At 54.7% G+C, this 17605-nt stretch overlaps 1 long non-coding RNA gene across 4 annotated transcripts; it reads left to right on the top strand.

Annotated features, from left to right (window-relative positions):
* The first annotated feature begins 14342 nt into the window (after window positions 1–14342).
* LOC116581195 lies at window positions 14343–17375 on the top strand. Of its 4 annotated transcripts, XR_004281943.1 has the most exons (4): window positions 14348–14582; window positions 15121–15668; window positions 16176–16394; window positions 17251–17375. It is a non-coding gene; the product is annotated as an uncharacterized LOC116581195 (long non-coding RNA). The 4 variants fall into 4 exon arrangements; XR_004281944.1 differs by having other exon boundaries at window positions 14343–14582; window positions 15124–16394; XR_004281942.1 differs by having other exon boundaries at window positions 14343–14582; window positions 15121–16394.
* The last annotated feature ends 230 nt before the right edge of the window (window positions 17376–17605 follow it).

Raw genomic sequence — 17605 nt, 5'->3', positions numbered from 1 at the left:
GAGGAACGCAAGGATCCCAGCGTTCTCACAAGTACGGGGCACAGCAGACACTGGGCCAATGTAGCCACCACTGCTGGGAGCATGGAACCTAGCTCAGGAAAGGTCTAAAAATACGTTTTATTGGATTTTCCTTCCAAGCTACAAATGCAATGGAGGCTCCTTAAAGCAAGCCAGAGGGCAGAGGTGAACAAAGGAAAAGCCTGATGTCCTTCCCGCCCTGCACTGAACCTCACGACCCCCCTCCCCGGCCCACCACACTCCCGCGTACCCTGGACAGGGTGACCGTTCAGCCATATATATATTTTTTTCCTTTCCAAACCTTTCTCCTTACAAGCTCCCTGTATATACATGTGGTTTATTTGTTTCATTTTTACAGAAATGAGCTAATTCCACCCAGATTTGCCCAGGCCGTGACCACAGAAATAGACCTCATTTTTTTTTTTTTTTTTTAAAGGCAGGTTCCTGTTATTTCCCACTGGCACTAAAATCTCAATATACTTTGAGGTATTGGCCCCATCCTCTGCCCATGGCTATTTAGGGTTCTTCCAGCCTAAATAGGCTCAACCAGCCACGCTCCACTAACACCTTGGCTTGACCGCCTCGGGGAGGCTCCCCCAGATGTGACCAGGTGTGTGTCCTGGTCAGAGCTCCACGCTGCCCTCCAAGCTCAGTCCCTGTTAGGGTGAGCTGCGCCCACCCTGGGAGGTTGATTTTGGGGGTGATGGGCAGGAGCAGCTGGGGCTGAGGGTTGCTGAGATCCTCTGGAGAGGAGATGGTTCTGGAAGTCTCCAGGTGCTTCCAAGGGGCTGGGAGGGCTTGGAGGGGGTGCCCGGGAGGGAGGCCCATGCTCCAAGGATGCCCTTGGCCTGGTGCTCTTGGTCTATCCAGGATGAGGGGGAGGGGGCCTTCACTGGAGGCCAAGGCTACCAGTGACCCCCAGGTACCCATTTAAGGGACAAAGGGCTTGGGCAGGAGGCGAGGCAGGGTGAAGGGGGCCCAGTCCTCCATCCTGGCTTGTGCGGTGCCCCCTACTTCGGAATGAATGACAGACTTCTCTATTGCCACAGCTTCCCAGAGCATGTAGAGGGACGGAGGCTTGCATGTGGCCTCCCAGAGGCCTGGAGGTAGGACTGGGGCCTGCCTAGAGGACCTGAGGGGTATGCCTTGGAGGGGGGGGGGTGCTCCAGTGTAAAAGTCCCAGGAGACTGCCTTCCAGAATGTGTTCCAAGTAAGCCCACCTTGCCAGATTACCACCCACACCCCTCACCTGCCCTTCCTCCTAGCAGATATCCCCGAGGCCACCTCCACTGGCCAGTCCTTGGAAATTCACACTCCCTGTGCCTGGAACCCTGCCCTGACCCCACCTCTCAGAGCCCGGCTCCACCTGGTCTGCAGGGCCATGGCCTGAGCTCCCACCTTGACATCCGGCCCCCTGCCTTTGCCTCTGCTGTTCCCTCTCCCTGCAGCTTCGTGTCCCTGCTGGTGCTTCTGTCCTGCAGGGTGTCCCCCCCACCCATAGGACCTGCTCTGAGAGGCCTGGGGAGCCTTCCTCAGGCTGCTCTCTCCCCCCATTGCCTAACTGTAGCGTTTTCACAGCTTTCTGCTCTCCCTGATGTGGACCTTGCAGCACATCCCTCAGGAGCACAAGGGCTCACCCAGGGTTTTCACTGTGCTGTCCCTGGACTCAGCAGTGCCTGGCATGTCACTGGGGCTGACAGTTGCTATCACCAAAACAAAAGCCATCCCCTAGCCCATCCAAAGAGAGGGCCAGGGGCTTAGGGCACGAACTCCCGCTCACCTGCTCACTGGGATGTGGTGTCCCCCCCACAATGACAATTCCTTTGCAGCACAACCTCAGAGCAGGGTGCTAGGATTTCCAGGTGACCTCACTGCTCCTGCTACCAGCCATCCCACTCCCCAGAAAGCAGAGGAGGGGGGGCCCTGGTGAAGAGGAGGTGAGGGCACGGGTGGGGAGAAGAAAAGAACCATGTGTGCCCTTTTACCGGGCAGCCAAGGACATTCAAGGCCATTAGGAACATGGGACCAACTTGGCACAGTCAAAGACCACCACAGGTGGCCTATGACGGGAAGCGGCCACCTTCTGTGGGCTCCAGTCACCTCATGCCGGCTTCCCAGAGGCTGCTGCCCAACCCACAGCCAAAGGACTGTGGATGGAAGCAGAGGACAGAGCAGAGAGAAGATGGTTCAGCGCTGGCCCAGAGACAGAGGAAGGGACCATGAGCCAAGGAGGGCAGCTGCCTCTAGAGCCTGAAGAGGCAAGCAAACGACTCTCCCAGAGAGCCCCTAGAGAAGGAATGCAGTCCCGAGTTCCCCTGTCAGACTTCAGACCTCCAGAACTGCAAAATACCAAAACTGGCATTATTTTAACTCCTTAACTTGTGGTGACTCATTGCAACAGCCTCAGAGAACAAAAGCAATGGTCTAGAGTGTGTGTGTGTGTGTGTGTTTGGGGGGGTGGGGATGCTCAACTCAGGGCTCCCACCAGGACCGGCTGCAGAATCTGTGGAGGGCCGAGCACAAAAGAAAATGCAGGGCCCTGGTTCAAAACTTCGTAAGCATTTCAAAATGGCGCCAGCAGAGCCTACAACCAAGGGTGGGGTCCTTCGGAGCGTGGAGCTGGGGGCATCCCAGAGCCCGCCCTGGGTCCCAAGGGAGCTAGCACATTACGTGGTGAGCTCTTCTCCCCAAGACCCGATATCCGCCCTCTCCCACCGCCCCCAGGACACCTTGCCTTGACTTCTGGGACTCAGCACCTCCCTTCCCTGGTTAACTACAGCATTTTGCCCCCATCCTCTTGAGTGTTTGTAAACAAACTTTCTTCTGGAGAGATTATGGATGTAGAGAAGAGTTGCTGAGGCAGGAAAGCATCCTGCCACCCCTTCACCCAGCTTCCCCTAAACCCATCACCTTGTGGAACGACCAGTAGTTTCCTCAAAATGAAGACCTTGACATTAGGATGTTACTATTAACTACACTGCAGACCTCATTCGGGTTTCCCGTTTTTCCACGAATGTCCCTTTTCCCTTCCGGGACCCGATCCAGAGAATCCCCACGATATTCAGCTCTGCCTCCCATCTTAAAAATTAGTACCTAAATTTGATGACGTGCCAGGCCCTGTGCCTAGGACGTCCTACCCTCGGCCTCCAGGATTTCTCATCATCGTCACAGCGATCATCAGCATTTTGCAGACAAGGAAAAGAAGGCTGATCCAAAGTAACAAGAGTGCCTCCAGGACCCCTCACTGAATCTGGTTCCTAGCTTGCCATCCCAAACCGCATCCCTCCAACATGTTCCCCAGGCAGGCTCCTGTCCTATCCCAGAGTTTCCCAAACTTGAGTCCTGGGTGGTATTTCCTCCTGTGCTCCTTCCCTGTTTTTAGTTTTCTTGAAACCAACTCATTTTTAAAAACCAAACAAGGGGCGCCTGGGTGGTTCAGTGGGTTAAAGCCTCTGCCTTCGGCTCGGGTCATGATCCCAGGGTCATGGGATCAAGCCCCGCATAGGACTCTCTGCTCATCGGGGAGCCTGCTTCCACCCACCGCGCCCCCTCCCGGCCCCCGCCTGCCTCTCTGCCTACTTGTGATCTCTGTCTGTCAAATAAATTAATAAAATCTTTAAGAAAAAAAAAGTCAATCCATTTAAAACAAAACAAAACAAAAAAACCAAACAACATTCTTAAAGGACCTGCCACACATCGATCACAGTGGAAAGCCTCAACTATTGGCAGAAGGAGAAGCTAACCATGCAGGAAGAGAGAAAATGGAGAGCAAGTGACGTCATGCATTCCAGCAGATGCTGGTGCCCGGGCTCTGGGTGACCAGAACCTCAGCACTGAGTGACCTGGGTGGTGCCTCCACCATGACCAGACAACGCGATCCCAGGGAAACCTGGCGGGCCAACCCAGGTGAGCCAACATGGCAGCCAGGAAGGGACTCAGTAGAGTTAAACACCAAATAGCTCCCCATTTATGAAGCACCTGCTGCACACTATTATCCCTGTTGCCCCGATGCACAAACGGAGGCTCAGAGAGGTTTCATAGCTAGCCTATGGACACACAGGAGTAACGACTGAATCTCTAAGCAGGGGCCTCAAGTCTTTTCCTGAGTTGGAGTGAGTTTCTGGGTGATCAGTTCCCATTCATTAAACACCCACTTCCGGGCATCTGACATTGTATCACGTGTGCCTTGGGACCACTGGAGCCTAGGTGCTGGGAGTTTCCCCAGTTTACAGATGAGGCAACCAAAGATCGGAAAGGTTGGGAATCTTGGCCAAGGCAGGAAAGAACGTAGTGTGACCAGGACTCTACCCGAGAGCAGCTGGACCCCCAACCCAGAGCTGCCTGAGCCACACATCTAGTGCTCCTGGGGACATAGGAAAATCTCAGAATGTTCTGGAAAGAGATGCCAAGAGTCTGGTGACCCCAGCAGCATCAGGCATAGGTAGCTTTGGGTCAATCAGGGTAGGAGAATGTGTCTTGCCCTCTGAAGGTAAATTAGGGAGGGACAGTTGAGTTAACAGAAGTCCTCAAGAATGAGCTGGTGTTTGAAGATGAACATCGGATTCACTTTCTGGGCCTCTGAGGCTTTGGCTTCCAAAGGCTCAGGCTGGGGGACAGCCACGTACAGCCTGGGAGCCAGACTCAGCCCACTGCCCCCTTTTTTTAAACGTGGTAACATTTAATAGAATGTGAAATCTACTTTCTCAACAAATTTCTCCGCGCACAAGACACTACCGTTAACTCTAGGCAAGATGTTGTACCGGTTTCTGGAATGTACTCATTTGGCCTTTCTGAAGCTTTTTAGACCGATTGCCCAGCAAACTCTTCATTCCCCGAGCCCCAGGCCCCAGCAACCACCACCCTACTCTCTGCTGCCGTGAGTCTGACTACTTTTGATGCCTCCCGTGTAGACTCAAAAAGAGTATTTGTCTTTCCAGGACTGGCTTTCTGTTGCTGAGCCGGCAGGTGCATTCACGGTCATCGCAGAGATACGGCGGGATTTCCCTCTCTTCCTAAGGCAGGATGGCACTCCACTGTAGGGCCACACAACATTTTCCTCACTGGTCCATCGGTCACTTGGGGAGTCTCCACATGTGGGCGATGGGGATCAGTTTGGCCAGGCACGGGGGCATCCAGACGGCTCTTTGAGACCCTGGCACACTGGATCAGCTGGGAGTTTGATTTTCAATTTTTTGAGGAGACTCCAGACCATTTCCTTAGCAGCCGCCCCCTCGTACAACCCCGCACGCGTGCACAAGGTTACAATTTCTCCACATTCTTGCCAACACTTGTTTTTTTGGTTTTTTAAAGTTGCCATCCTCGTGGGTGTGAGGGGATACCTCAGTGTGGTTTGGATCTGCATTTCCCTGCTGATGAGTGAGGCTAAACCCTTTTTCACGTGTCTGTTGGCCAGTCGGGTCTTCTTCGGAGAAATGTCTACTCAAGTCCTCTGCCCATGTTTTCTTCGGGTTGCTTGTTGTTTGGCTGTTGAGCCACAGGGATCCCTTATGTCTTCTGGACTCCAGCCCTGATCAGATCTGAAGTTTGCAGACATCTCTCCGGCTCTGTAGGCTGTCTATTATTGGTGTTTTTTCCCAGTCTGATACCGATGATTTTTTCTGGCGGTGCTATTTTTGAAAATAACATTTAACATATTTTTTTAGATTAAAAACACTTGGGGGGGATAGAAGTGACATATAATATTGTGTAAGTTTAAGGTGCATGGGTGTTGGTTTAACACATTTTGATGATTGCATTTATGGTTATTACAGTAGCCTTAGCTAACCCCTTTAGCACATCACGTTGATTTCTCACTTTTTTGTCGTACTGATGTTAATAAAGTTTTATCGAGACACAGCCACACCCATGTTTGCATACAAACTCTCCACAGCTGCTTTTGACCTACAGTGGCAGAGAGGAGTCATTGCTACAGAGACCATTCAGCCGGCAAAGCTTGAGATACTTGCTGTACAGAAGGTTTGCCAAGCCCTGTCCTAGCCCTCAGGGGCTTCGGGGAAATGAGGCCAGGGCCCCGTACTTGTGCCAAGAATGTGCTGGAAGCCAACAGGGTAAAGATTACATTGAGTAAGGGAAGAATGGAGGAAGGGAACACCATTCTGATTCTTGAGTGTCAGAGAAACTTCAAGAGGGGAAAAAGGAGGCCCCTGAACACAGGGTCCTGACCCAAGCAGCCCCACCTTCCAGAACCTCAAGGGGCCCCTGATTACCACCCCCATTCCTATCTCCTGTATCTGTCTGGGCCAGTAGACCACAGCGTTGACTCTGCAAAGCAGGATAACCCTGAAAAAGCAAAGCTAAGCTTCTCCATCAGCCTGACAGGATTTAGGCTTAAACAGAAATTAAATGAATTTATAGAAAATTTGAAATCCAACACACCTGAGTCTGGAGCTGTCTTACACACCCACCCACGTCCACCTTATTGAAAGAGCAATCGTGTGACAGAAGTCACGTTTGCTCGTATTTCAGGAATGTCTCCACGGAGTTAAGGCAGACGCGCAAAAGAAATCCCCTGCTCCCTGTTCCCTCCAAAGCAACTGCCAGCCTCATCTTGTCCTCACCAGGAGGAGGCAGGAAGGATCTCATCTCCATTTCACCGGGGGAACAAAGTGAAGCCCACGGGCTGTTTTCTTCAGCAAAACCGACCCCTGAAGTCATGGTGCGTGGAACCTTCTAGAAAAAGCTCTCCCTGGGCAGGAAGTGAGACAGCCTCTGAACTGAGTGCTAGCATTTGGCATGCGGTTTGTTTTGGGGAAGTGGTGCCCCCTCTTTGCTGGTATCATCCGTGCAGCATGAGGTCTAGAGGCAGTCGTGGGATGTGGGACGCGATGCTGTGGACTGCGCTCGGGCTCCTCACGCTTAGGGTCTCCAAGGAGTAGAGCCAAAGTTTCAGGCAGTGCAGGAGGCCTGAGTGGGCTCCAAGGGGGCTCGCCATTTGGTGGCCTCATACATAATGCCCGGGATCTAAGTGAGGCTCATGCATTTCAAGGCAACCCCCTACCCACCCAGCCCCAGCTCCCAACTGATGTGTACTCAGGACTCAAGCCTAGGAGAGCTCCCCTTGCTGCCTGCCTAAGCCACAGGCTGGGGCAGGGGTGGGGAGGCAGTGGGGAGTGGGGAGGGTGGGGGGCTGGGGCAAGACTCCACTGCATTTAATGAGCGGCTTCCATCAGGCCAGGGCCCCCACAGCAGAGAGAAGACAGGCACGAGACTGACAGAAGAGCGAGGGCTCACATCGCCTCTGGGGTTCACATGCCGCCACCTGGCTCCTCATCCAAACTAGTGGGCTTTCCGGAAGCCCAATGACACTCTTGTTGCTTGCCTGCTTCATGCCAGGCTCTGGGCACAGGTGCCCATGGAATCCTCCCAACAGCCCAAGGTTAGAGCTATTATTACCCCTGTTCTCATCGATGGAGGAAATGAAACAGAGACGTTGAGTAACTTCCCCGAGGTCACACAGCCATAAGAGGCTGAAGTGAGACTCAATGTGACACTCACACGGAAGCTGCTGCTCTAAAACATGCTTTGCTTTAAAGATGTTTCATTTTTACTTACTTTGAAATTCTGAAAAGTGCTAAGTTCCCCTGGGTCCAAAAGGAAAAAAAAAATAAAGAAAAAGGGCAATGAACGAATCTGCATTCCCTCTCCTCCCCAGCTCCTCTGCTCGACCCCCACCTCCGTAGGTAACAGCCATTCAGTGGTAACTGCAGATAAGCTAATGATGCAAAGAGGTATATACTATACGCTGTTTGAACCTTGCTTTACTCAGCTAATAAAGCTCGGAGACGGTTCCTCCCTGTTGCTGAGGGCTGCAGAGTAAAGTATTCCCATTATATGGACGGTGCCAGTTTCTTTAATCAGCTCCTGCTCATGGGGGTTTAAGCTGTTTTCACTCCTTCGCTTTTAGAAACAATGTTGCGAAGGATAACCTTGCACAAAAATAAGGTCCCACATGTCTCCGTTTATCTCTAGGACTGCTGCTGGGCTGCAGCCCAGCTGGGACAGAGGGTTTCTGCATTTGTAATTCGGACAGATACCGCCAAAGGAGAGCAAGTTCCAAAGTCCCAACCCCAAAACCCTGGGGAGCCAAAACCCCGGGCGGGGGAGCGGAGAGCTGGAGAAGTACCGCCTCCTGGGGGCGGGGTCTGGGGCGGAGCCAGGCCAGGGGAGGGGCCTGGAGGGCGAAAGACCGCCTCCCCGCGCTGACTGGCTCCCCTAGTCCCGCCACCATCTCACCATCTCAGCAGTTCCGCAGCTCCGCAGCTCACCCCACCTGCTTCCTCTAAATTTTCCCGTGATGGCTTAACTGTCATGCTAGCACGTGGCCTTAAACGCACACGATGAGACAGCACACAGGAGACAAGACAGAGACACACACAGGACAGCAAGACAGAGGGGGCGAGTGCCAAGTTGTGTTAAAAATGAGCCAAATGGGAAAACATGCCCAGAAAGGGAAGCCTTCACCACCCTGTGCGTCCCCCACCGAGGCACACCATGCAATGGGGCAAGGCGTCATTGACTGGACTTTCCCTGATGAGCTGAACTGTTAAACAAGGACACCAAGCTGCCTGACCCATACCTTGGGCACTTTCTAATCAGGAGGGCATTCGTGGCAGCTCGTCCCTGGGCCAGGACCCCGTGCAAAAGGTTTCACGTGCATTATCCGGGTGAAGCCTCCAGCCACCCGTGAGGTCAGTTCTATTATTACCCTCATTCTCCGTCCTCCAAAAGAGGACACAGGTGAGGTCATCACCAAGCCCCACGCTCCACAGAAAGTATGTTTGGATCATCATGGCCATAGATCATTAGCAGGACATTTGAAGGGGCTGGGTAACAGGGCTAAAAATATTTATTTGGAGCACAATCTTAAGGCAGATCAAATTCCCATCCAGACACCCACCTCCTGCTGCAATAGCTCTGGGGACCAGGAAGGCTTGGTGAGTGAGCGGACAGAATATCCCAGCTCTTCTTTTATGATAGGCACCGATTTATTATTTGATCAAAGTAATGCATGCCTATGGCAGGAAAGTTGGAACATATGGGGAGAAAATGGAATGGATCCATAAACCCACCACCCAGCGGGAGCCTCTGCTAACGTCATGGGACAGCAGCTGCCAGTCTGTTTTCACCACGTGCATACATGATAATACGTTCATGGGAGTAGAACACATGTGCAGAAAAGAACACGGTTCAGAAACGTAGAGCTTTCCGAATTTTCAGAGCACCACCTCCCCTGTAACAAACATCCAGATGGAGAGACACACCATGACTATGCATGAGTTTTCTAAACAAAATCAGGATCCTATGGTGTTGTGGCTTGAATTATGTCCCCCAGAAAGCAATGCTGCCGTCCTGACTCTGGGCACCTTATTTGGAAATCGGGTTTTTAAGGGTTGTTGCAAACCCCAGAAGCTAGAAGAGACAAAGAGGGCTTCTTCCTCGAGTCTTCAGAGGGGAGCACAGGCCCTGCCAGCACCTTGATGTCAGACTCTGAGCCTGCAGAGTTCTGCGAGAATCAATTTCCATTGTTTGAAGCCCCGCTGCTTTGGTCAATTTGTCATGGCAGCCTAAGGAGACGAACACGTATGGGGTGTGGTGTTTGATATTGTTTCTGGTTATGAAAGTCCTAGGAGTTCACCACTTCTCACCTGAGCACCTGCTCCAGCTCCTGGACTGACAATCTAAGAACGTCACCTGCAGCTGGCTGACCGGTGCGGACATCTTGGATGATGTCACCACCAAAAGCCCTTCGGTGGCTCCTCAGTGTCCCCATGGCCTGGCTCCTGCACCCTCCAACTTCATTTTACACCTTGCTTCCTGCCCAGCCACGTGGGTCATCTTTGGTCCCTTCTCCGTTCTGTTTTGGCTGCCACAGGGCCTTAGTACGTGCTGTGCCATCTGCCACAGATGCCCCCATTCTCCCTTGACCTGCACCCCGCTCATCTTCACCCTTCAGATCTAAACTCTTTCCTGCCCCCTACATCATGTACCCTTGTAACCCTAGTGATCTTGTGACTTCTCCTCACGGTGTTTGAGAGAGGGGCTTCCAGGACACTCAGCTAGCTTCCCTAGCTACCAGAGAGGACACCCCCTCCTTCATCTTCCACTGGCCCTGGGTCCCCGGTACCCCTTCTAAATGTGTCCTACATCTCACCTCCCCCACCCCATCAGGCCACCTCTTGGCATTATGGGAGCGTCCCTCGGCCCTCTCTTTCGCACACTCTGCTGAGAACTCTGCGTTAGACACACCCTGCCCTCTTACTACAGGGTCCACGGTGACGTTAGGGCTTCAAGTTTTCCCAAGTACCACCAGTGGGGACTTGCTTTAAGTTACCTAAGTCACAAGGTCACTGTCAGGCTCTGGGACCAGATAGGATGGACTATAAAATGCTCAATGGGCACCATGAACATTTGGAGTTTTGTCTGGAAACCCAAAGGCCTGGGGTGGGAACACAGAGCTGAACACATCATCTGTAGTGTGTTTAGGGTTCAAGTGTGCCCCGGGTTCATATCCCTAGAAAGGCAGTAAAGGGTGGCGTACTTGGCAGAGGCGGAGGGGAAGCCCTGGTCCTGGGGAGCACACAGCCATGTGCGGTCTGCATCTCCTCTCCCTCTGTCTAGGGAGGCAACGCTCCCAAGAACAGATTGTCAGGGCTGGTTTCCCAAGCGGAGAGGCAAGGGCAGCCTCCCTGCTAACAAGATCGGGCAGCCCGGAGAGGGAGGCACTCCAGCGGCAAGTCTGTGCCCGTCTTGGGCAGGGCCCCAGTGCAGTAGAGCAAAGCTCAGCCCACGTCTGCTCATCCCTGTGCCTCCCCAGGGAAGGCTGCGCCCAGCAGGGCCGAGAGCAGCGTCAGCACTCAGTAAATACCTTGCGGATGGCTGACTGCCCGGCTGGGCTGAAGTATGGCTGGCTGGTCGAGCGGATGGACAGAAGGACAGAGACATGGATGGATGAATGGACGGGGAATGGATTAGTGAGGGTTGGATGGACGGACAGAGGTGTAGACACATGCATGAAGTCAAGAATGGGTGAGTGACATACAGACGGATGAACAGATGAACGGATGGATGGATGGATGGCTGATGAATGAGGGACGGACGGAGGAACAGACCAACAGACACACGGATGACACTGTAAATCTTTAAGGACAGAGAAGGAGACTTTGCAGGTCCGAGCTGCACAGCAGGTGTGATGGCAACAGCCCAATCTTAAGGTAAGCCGCAGCACCCGGCTGGCCGCCCACTGTGAAGAGTGATTTGGGCAACTCACACCTCGGGGACACATGGACACTGTGCCCACACCCTCCCAGGCTTGGTGTGCGCTGCTGCTTATGCCTAGACCACCCCCCAACTGCCACCCCCCAACTTTCTCCACCCCCCAACTGCCCAACTCCCGCTCGGTCCTTTTTTGGACTCTTCTGGGGCTTTCCTATCTCACAGAAGACCCCCGAGGGGCCCTCCTCTCTCTAACCAGGCTGGGACCAGCTCCCCCAGTGACCACGGCATCCCTCCCGGGATGCACAGACCACCCTCTTTGGTGATGGTCCATTCACTCCCGACTCCGCCGTGGGCTGTGGGTCCCTCGAGGGTGAAGAACACACCAGGCCTCTCTTTCCATCCCCGGTGCTAAGCCTCAGAAAACACCGCTGAACCTAGCCAAGCACACAGAGGAGGGCCTTCTGGTCCCCATTCCTGCAGCCACACAGGCCCTGGGAGCAGACCAGAAATACAAGCCCCCACCTTGGTATTAAAAAACAAAATCAGAGTCACAGAAGAGATGCGGGAGCAAAAAGAAAAATACAGAGCTTCCAACATGTAGCTCAAAAGAATGGATAAGCTCCATATTTATGTAAGATATCACATGCAAAACGAGCTGTCAGAGGAGTCAACTCTGCGAATCCCATCCTGAGAACCACCTTTCCTACGTGCGGAAAGGGGCCTGAGCCGAAGGGACTTGCCCAGGGTCATACCTGGTACTGGGCCTGGGGCTAGGGCTGGGACCCCAGGGCGGGGGCCTCGTCTACCGGTCCCCTCATCCGCTTTCTGGCCACGAAGTGGTTTTCAGGTTGGGAATCTGGGTGGTTGGCCAGGCCTGCCCACGTTGGGGAAGACTCATGCCCCAGCACAGAGGGGACAAAAAGGCTCAGAGAGCCCAAGTCACCCACCCGGGCTCACACAGCTCACAGTCGGGTAAGAAGGGGCTGGCTGGAGAGATGGGCAGGCCTGGAAGACATCAGGCCAGGCAGAGACTTCCGCTCTAGGGTCCCCCCGAAGCATCCCCCGGACCACGTGGGAACTGGGAAGCCTCAGATCCTGTGTCTCTCGAGTGGTGATAAGAACGGCCATGCCCATCACGTGAAATCCCACAGTCAGGCCCCAGGGCCAAGGTGACCGAGCTAACAACGGAATACCGGCTCCATCCATTGGGGATGGAGAGAGGGAGGGGTTGACCGCTAAAGTCCTTGGGCAGACCCTGCCACCCCTCCTCTCCCCGGAGGCCATGCTCCCACCCCGGCCCCTCCTCCCCGACTCCTCTGGTCTGCTCCCTGCTCGCCTCCAACATTCAGCACCGATTTCTGCCCTCTGCCCCGACAAGGAAGGGTGTCAAGGCCACGGGCTTTGGAGCGGGAGGGGGCTGGGCTTAAACCCGGAGGCTCCCACCTGCTGACTGTGGCCTCCAACAAATGGTGTCTGAGGTTTAAATGTCCCTTCCAAAAGGGGAACCGAACATCCCCTGTGGGAAAAGAACCTGGGGCAGAGCCTGGGCCTGGGAGGGGCTCAACAGTCGTGAGGCGAGGGCAGGCTGCTCAGAATCTCCCCCCGCCGGCCCGGCTGAACTCCTGCTAGATGCTTCCCTTTCAAACCATAAGCCCATACGGCCACTCCAGAAAAGAGCTGGTCCTTGTCTTAAGCACTGAACATAAATGCAGACATTTATCCTGAGTGGGCACTGACCCCAGAGAAATGAAAACTTGTGTCCACACAAAAGTCCGTCGTGGACAGCCAAGACCTAGAAGCCGCCGACGCCCCCGCACCCCCCACCCCAACAACAGACGACCAGTTAAGCAGACTGTGGTACGTCCCTGTCAGGGGTTACTACCCAGCCCTAAAAAGCAAGAAACTGCTAATCCACAGAACAACCCCATTGGCTCTCATGGGCATGACGCTGTGTGCAGAAAAGCCAGCCTTCTGGAGACAGGCTATAGGATTTATAAAACATTCTGCTAGGACAAAATTAGAGCAAGGAGTCCAGACACCACTGCCAGCGGCTCGGGGACAGGGCGACAGGGGGACAGGGTGGCAGGTGGGACACCATAGGAGATCTTTACAGGGAGAGAGTAGCTCTGTTCCTCACCACGGTGGGGGTGCCCTGAATCTACACACGGGACAAAATGCCAGCCACACACACACACACACGCCTCTTACCAATGTTGACTCGCAGTTCTGATATCGGGGCGTAATCACGGGAGGTGGGACCATGGGCAGAAGCTGGGTGAAGGGCGGTCCATGGGACCATGCTGCATTCTCTTTGCAATTCCCTGTGACTCTATAATTATTTCCAAATTACATTTTTAAAAAATGACACACATGGTGTGATGTCTGCAATTTGCTTTCAAATACTCTAGCCCAATGCGGGAGAGAGCAAGAGAGGGAACCCAGAAAGTGGGGAGAGACGGCTCAGCCTTGCCAGTGAGGACGCTGCAGGGCGGGGAAGCGGAATCACTGTCTGGTCTTCCTGACTTCCCAGCATTTTTGAAGCTTTCCATAGTAAAGATGGTAAAGGAAAAATGCTGATATGCATGGGCGGGGTCTACGTCTGCCCCCACGGCCTGGTGCAGGCGGGAGCAAGGGGCACTGACTCACGGTCCGGCCACAGCCCGGGAGCTTGGCCAGCAGGCTGTGTGTATACATGCTCACCAAAGGAAATAAATAACGCTTAACCACCGTTGTGGAATTCGGCCACGCCAGGTCACACGTTTGTCAGGCCATCTGGAGGGCAGGGCAGGGCCAGAAGGGGTCCCGGGCTGTTTGGAACTCCTGGAGAGACAGAACTTTCTGGAAACTGGGATGGGGGGTGGAGATGGCTCCTAATGAGGTGTGTTGGGGGGGAGACTCCCAAGAAGAGGTTGGATCCACAGCACAGTTTCCCCAGGGGGTCCCAGAGTCTTGGGGCTTGGGGAAGGCTGGAGAGGGGCATGTCACTGCAGGGAAGGGGGGCGTGGTCCCTCAGTGTGCCTGGGGGATGGGCACGGCCGTGACTGTCCACCCCACCTCATCTCTTCAACGGCATTATGACTTCAGGAGACTTTTAAGTGATGCCTTGACCTTGGGGGAGGCCACTTCTTGCTCTGAACTTCATGGGTCCAGTGATGGCACGCATGGTAGTGTCCTGGTGAAGGTCAAGCGAGGTGGCCCCAGCCATGCACTAACCGGGCACGGCCCTGAGGACTTCAGTGTGGGGCACCGTCACCAACCCATCTGCCCAATGAGAAACCAAGTCCCAGAGAGCTTGAGAAACTTGCCCAAGGTCACAGGGACACGCGCAGGTAAGCTCAAGGATCCAGATGTGCAGGTAAGTTCAAGGCCCTCCGTCGACGTTACAATGATGATTTTAAGTTTTATGGCATGTTCGCCGCTGAAGCAGGTGCTGGGAGGGAAAGAGAAAATGTCTCTCTGTTCCCATCCGAGGACCTGCCCACGCTCAGCCGTAGCTGGAAAAGTGAGGCTGGGCCCCACCGGCCAGTTCCCAGACCAGGCCAAAGAACGCAACTCCTACTAGGAAGGGTCAGATTTGGCAAGCTGGGGTGGAGGGGCGCAAACAGGGGGTCCCCAGCCTGGCCCACCACAGTGACATGTCACAGAGGAGCCGGAGGGTGGGTGGCAGTGGGCCTTCAAAGCCAAGGGGGGTACTCCTGGCTGCCAAGCTCAGAAACAGTGCCCGTCCCTCATCACCAGGCTCTCAAGCCTCTACTTGCCCCTCTGTACAATGGGGCTAGGCGGGACCACCCAGGTATTTGGAGATTCGGCCAGTGCCCCTAACGCTCCCGAGCCATCCAGGACTTGATGCATTTCTTCCTCACAAAGAAGAAAAGAAGGCCACAGCACACAAGAACAAGAGGGCGGTGTGCAAGGAAGAGATGCACAGCTAGAAGCATCTAGAAGGGACTTCTCCAGCCCTGAGGCCGGTGGGGACAAGACTGTCGGCGCTCAGGGTGAGACCCACCCATGCTGGGGAAGGCGCGCCTCCCCCCTCCCTCTGTCCCCCCTCTGCAGGGGTGCAGGGGCCGATGCCCGCTTGGAAATTCCATCATAGGCCCTACAGTCTCCTGCTGAAAAGCCCTGAGGCCCTCTGGGTTCACGGGCACTGTCGGCACGGGGCGCTGAGTCACGGAGCACCTCCGTCAGTCGTTCATGATTAAGGAAGCCGGGTGCACGTAGGCAGCGGGCAAACGTAAGGAGAGGCCATGGGGACGATCACCCACGCATCCTGAAGGAAGGCCCCAGGGCCAAGGGAGCCCCGGGTGGCGTGAAAAGCCTTCAATTATTGCTGATGACAACCTCCTGGCCAGCTTTATGGGGCAGTTAATGGGGAGTCCGATCCAGACGTGAAGAGGTTCCTTGCGGGACGAAAGGTCAGCTGGAGGGGGGTGATGGGACAGGGATGGAGACAACTAGAAGAAAGAGACAAACCCACGGACCCGTCAGCATGAGAAATCCAGAAAGACCGGTCTGGGCCGGAGGCTGGCAGGTGCTGTCCTTCCAGCCCACACCCACCGCCGGCAGCCAAGGCTTGCCAGCACCCGCCGGTGGGGTGACCATGACACCCTGGGCTCCCGGCACATCTTGTCCCCTCCAAGCCCTACCCCAGCCTCAACGGCCCCCTCCACAACACAGCCTCTCATTGCCCCCCCCCCGCTGGAAGCGTAGACTCCTATGCCCTTAGGGATCTGGTCAGAGACCCAGGAGTGCAGGAGGGCAGGTGCCCCCAGCCCCGGGCAGCCGTCACTTAGCTCCTGCTGGGGCTTGGTGTGCGGGAACGGGGGTCCAGGGCTGCCAGAGTTTTCTGTTGTGCCAGCAAGTCAGAAACCTAGATTGTTTTTTAACCTTAATTTCTAAACATTGCAATTCCAAAATTACAGAGAGAAATCTAGGTGCTGTACGAGCCGCATGAAACTTGCCCATAACCTGCTCTGCCCCGGCCTCAGATGAAGTGGAAGCCTCGTGGACCCGCCTCTGGTCACCTCGCAAGGCTGCTCCCCTCAGGGAATCAGGACTGCAAACACCAATGCCAGGACACAGCCAGGGGTTCCCAGCACCCCGCCCCCACCCCTCAGAAAAGCATCCCAGAACTCCCCAGGGTGAGGGGACTCAGTTCCCTGGGGCCCCGGAGAGCCTCTTTTCAAGTCATGCAGCGCACACAGGGCTCAATTAACTGCTTTCCTCTATCCTAAGCCGCTGCTGATCCGATCAAAGCATCCAGAGAGACAACAAACATATGCACAGTAGTTCAAATCCCAACTCATCCCTGAGGCAAGTCGAACATGATGCAGCCCCCCCCCCCCCCCCCCCCCCCCCCCCGCAGCCTCTCTGAATTCTGCCCCCTCCCTCATCTCACTCCACAGCAGCCTCATGAACATTTCAGCTCCTGAATGTGCCAAACTCCCTCCTGCCTCAGGACCTTTGCACGTGCCATTCCCTTCACCTGGAAGGCTTTCGTAGCAGATCTTTCCATGACTTGAGTTGGGGCTGAATGTGGATGGGGGACACACATCTCCCAGGAGACCCCAACCATACTTCCTTATAAAGTGACACCTTCACTGGCTTCAAGCCACCCAGTCAGGCCAATATCACGGACTCTTCTATATCTCAGGGTCTTGGCCCAGGCAGCATCCTCAGCGCAGGAAGCCAGTTTCCACTTTGTCCCAAGACCAGCTCCTTCTCAGACATTTCCTCCCTCGCCCTTTCCACCTCCCCTGCTGCTCCCATTCCCGTGCCTCTCCAAGTAGGATTAACCCCTCTGAACCCTGCCTCAGTTCTCCCCTTCAGGCCTCAGTTCCAGAGTCACCTTCCTTCCCAAACTCTCCAGGGTAGGCCTCCCCTAGACGCCTTCCCGGTGATTCTCCAACCCTTTGCATTACTTCATTTTCTTCTGGAACCCACGGCTCCCTGACATTATCTTGTTAATGTGTCCCTTTCTCTGGTCTCCCCTGGCAGACTTGGACGAGAGCTCCACAAAGCCCGGGGCTTCAGCTGTCTCCTTCCTGCTACATCCCCAGGGCCCCCCAAGCGACCGGCCGTCAGCAGGCGCCAATAAACGCGTTATGTCCATGCCTCTTAAACAGGCATGCTTTTTGGACGGCGTCCAGATTTTGGAAATTATTCTCATCTGAGGGGAAAGAAATACATCTCAGAAGCAAGAAAGTACCATGTCTGAAGGATATGCCTCTGGTACACTTGCCTCCCACAAGGCCATTCCCGTGCTGTCCATGGTTTGTGGGCTCACTGTGCCCGGTGCCAGGCCTGGCTCTATGCTGTGACCCCACTTTCTGGGCCATTCCCTCGGCAGAGG

Source organism: Mustela erminea, chromosome 20 (assembly GCF_009829155.1).
Source record: "Mustela erminea isolate mMusErm1 chromosome 20, mMusErm1.Pri, whole genome shotgun sequence".
Classification (NCBI taxonomy): domain Eukaryota; kingdom Metazoa; phylum Chordata; class Mammalia; order Carnivora; family Mustelidae; genus Mustela; species Mustela erminea.
This window is presented reverse-complemented; position numbering and strand designations above follow the sequence as displayed.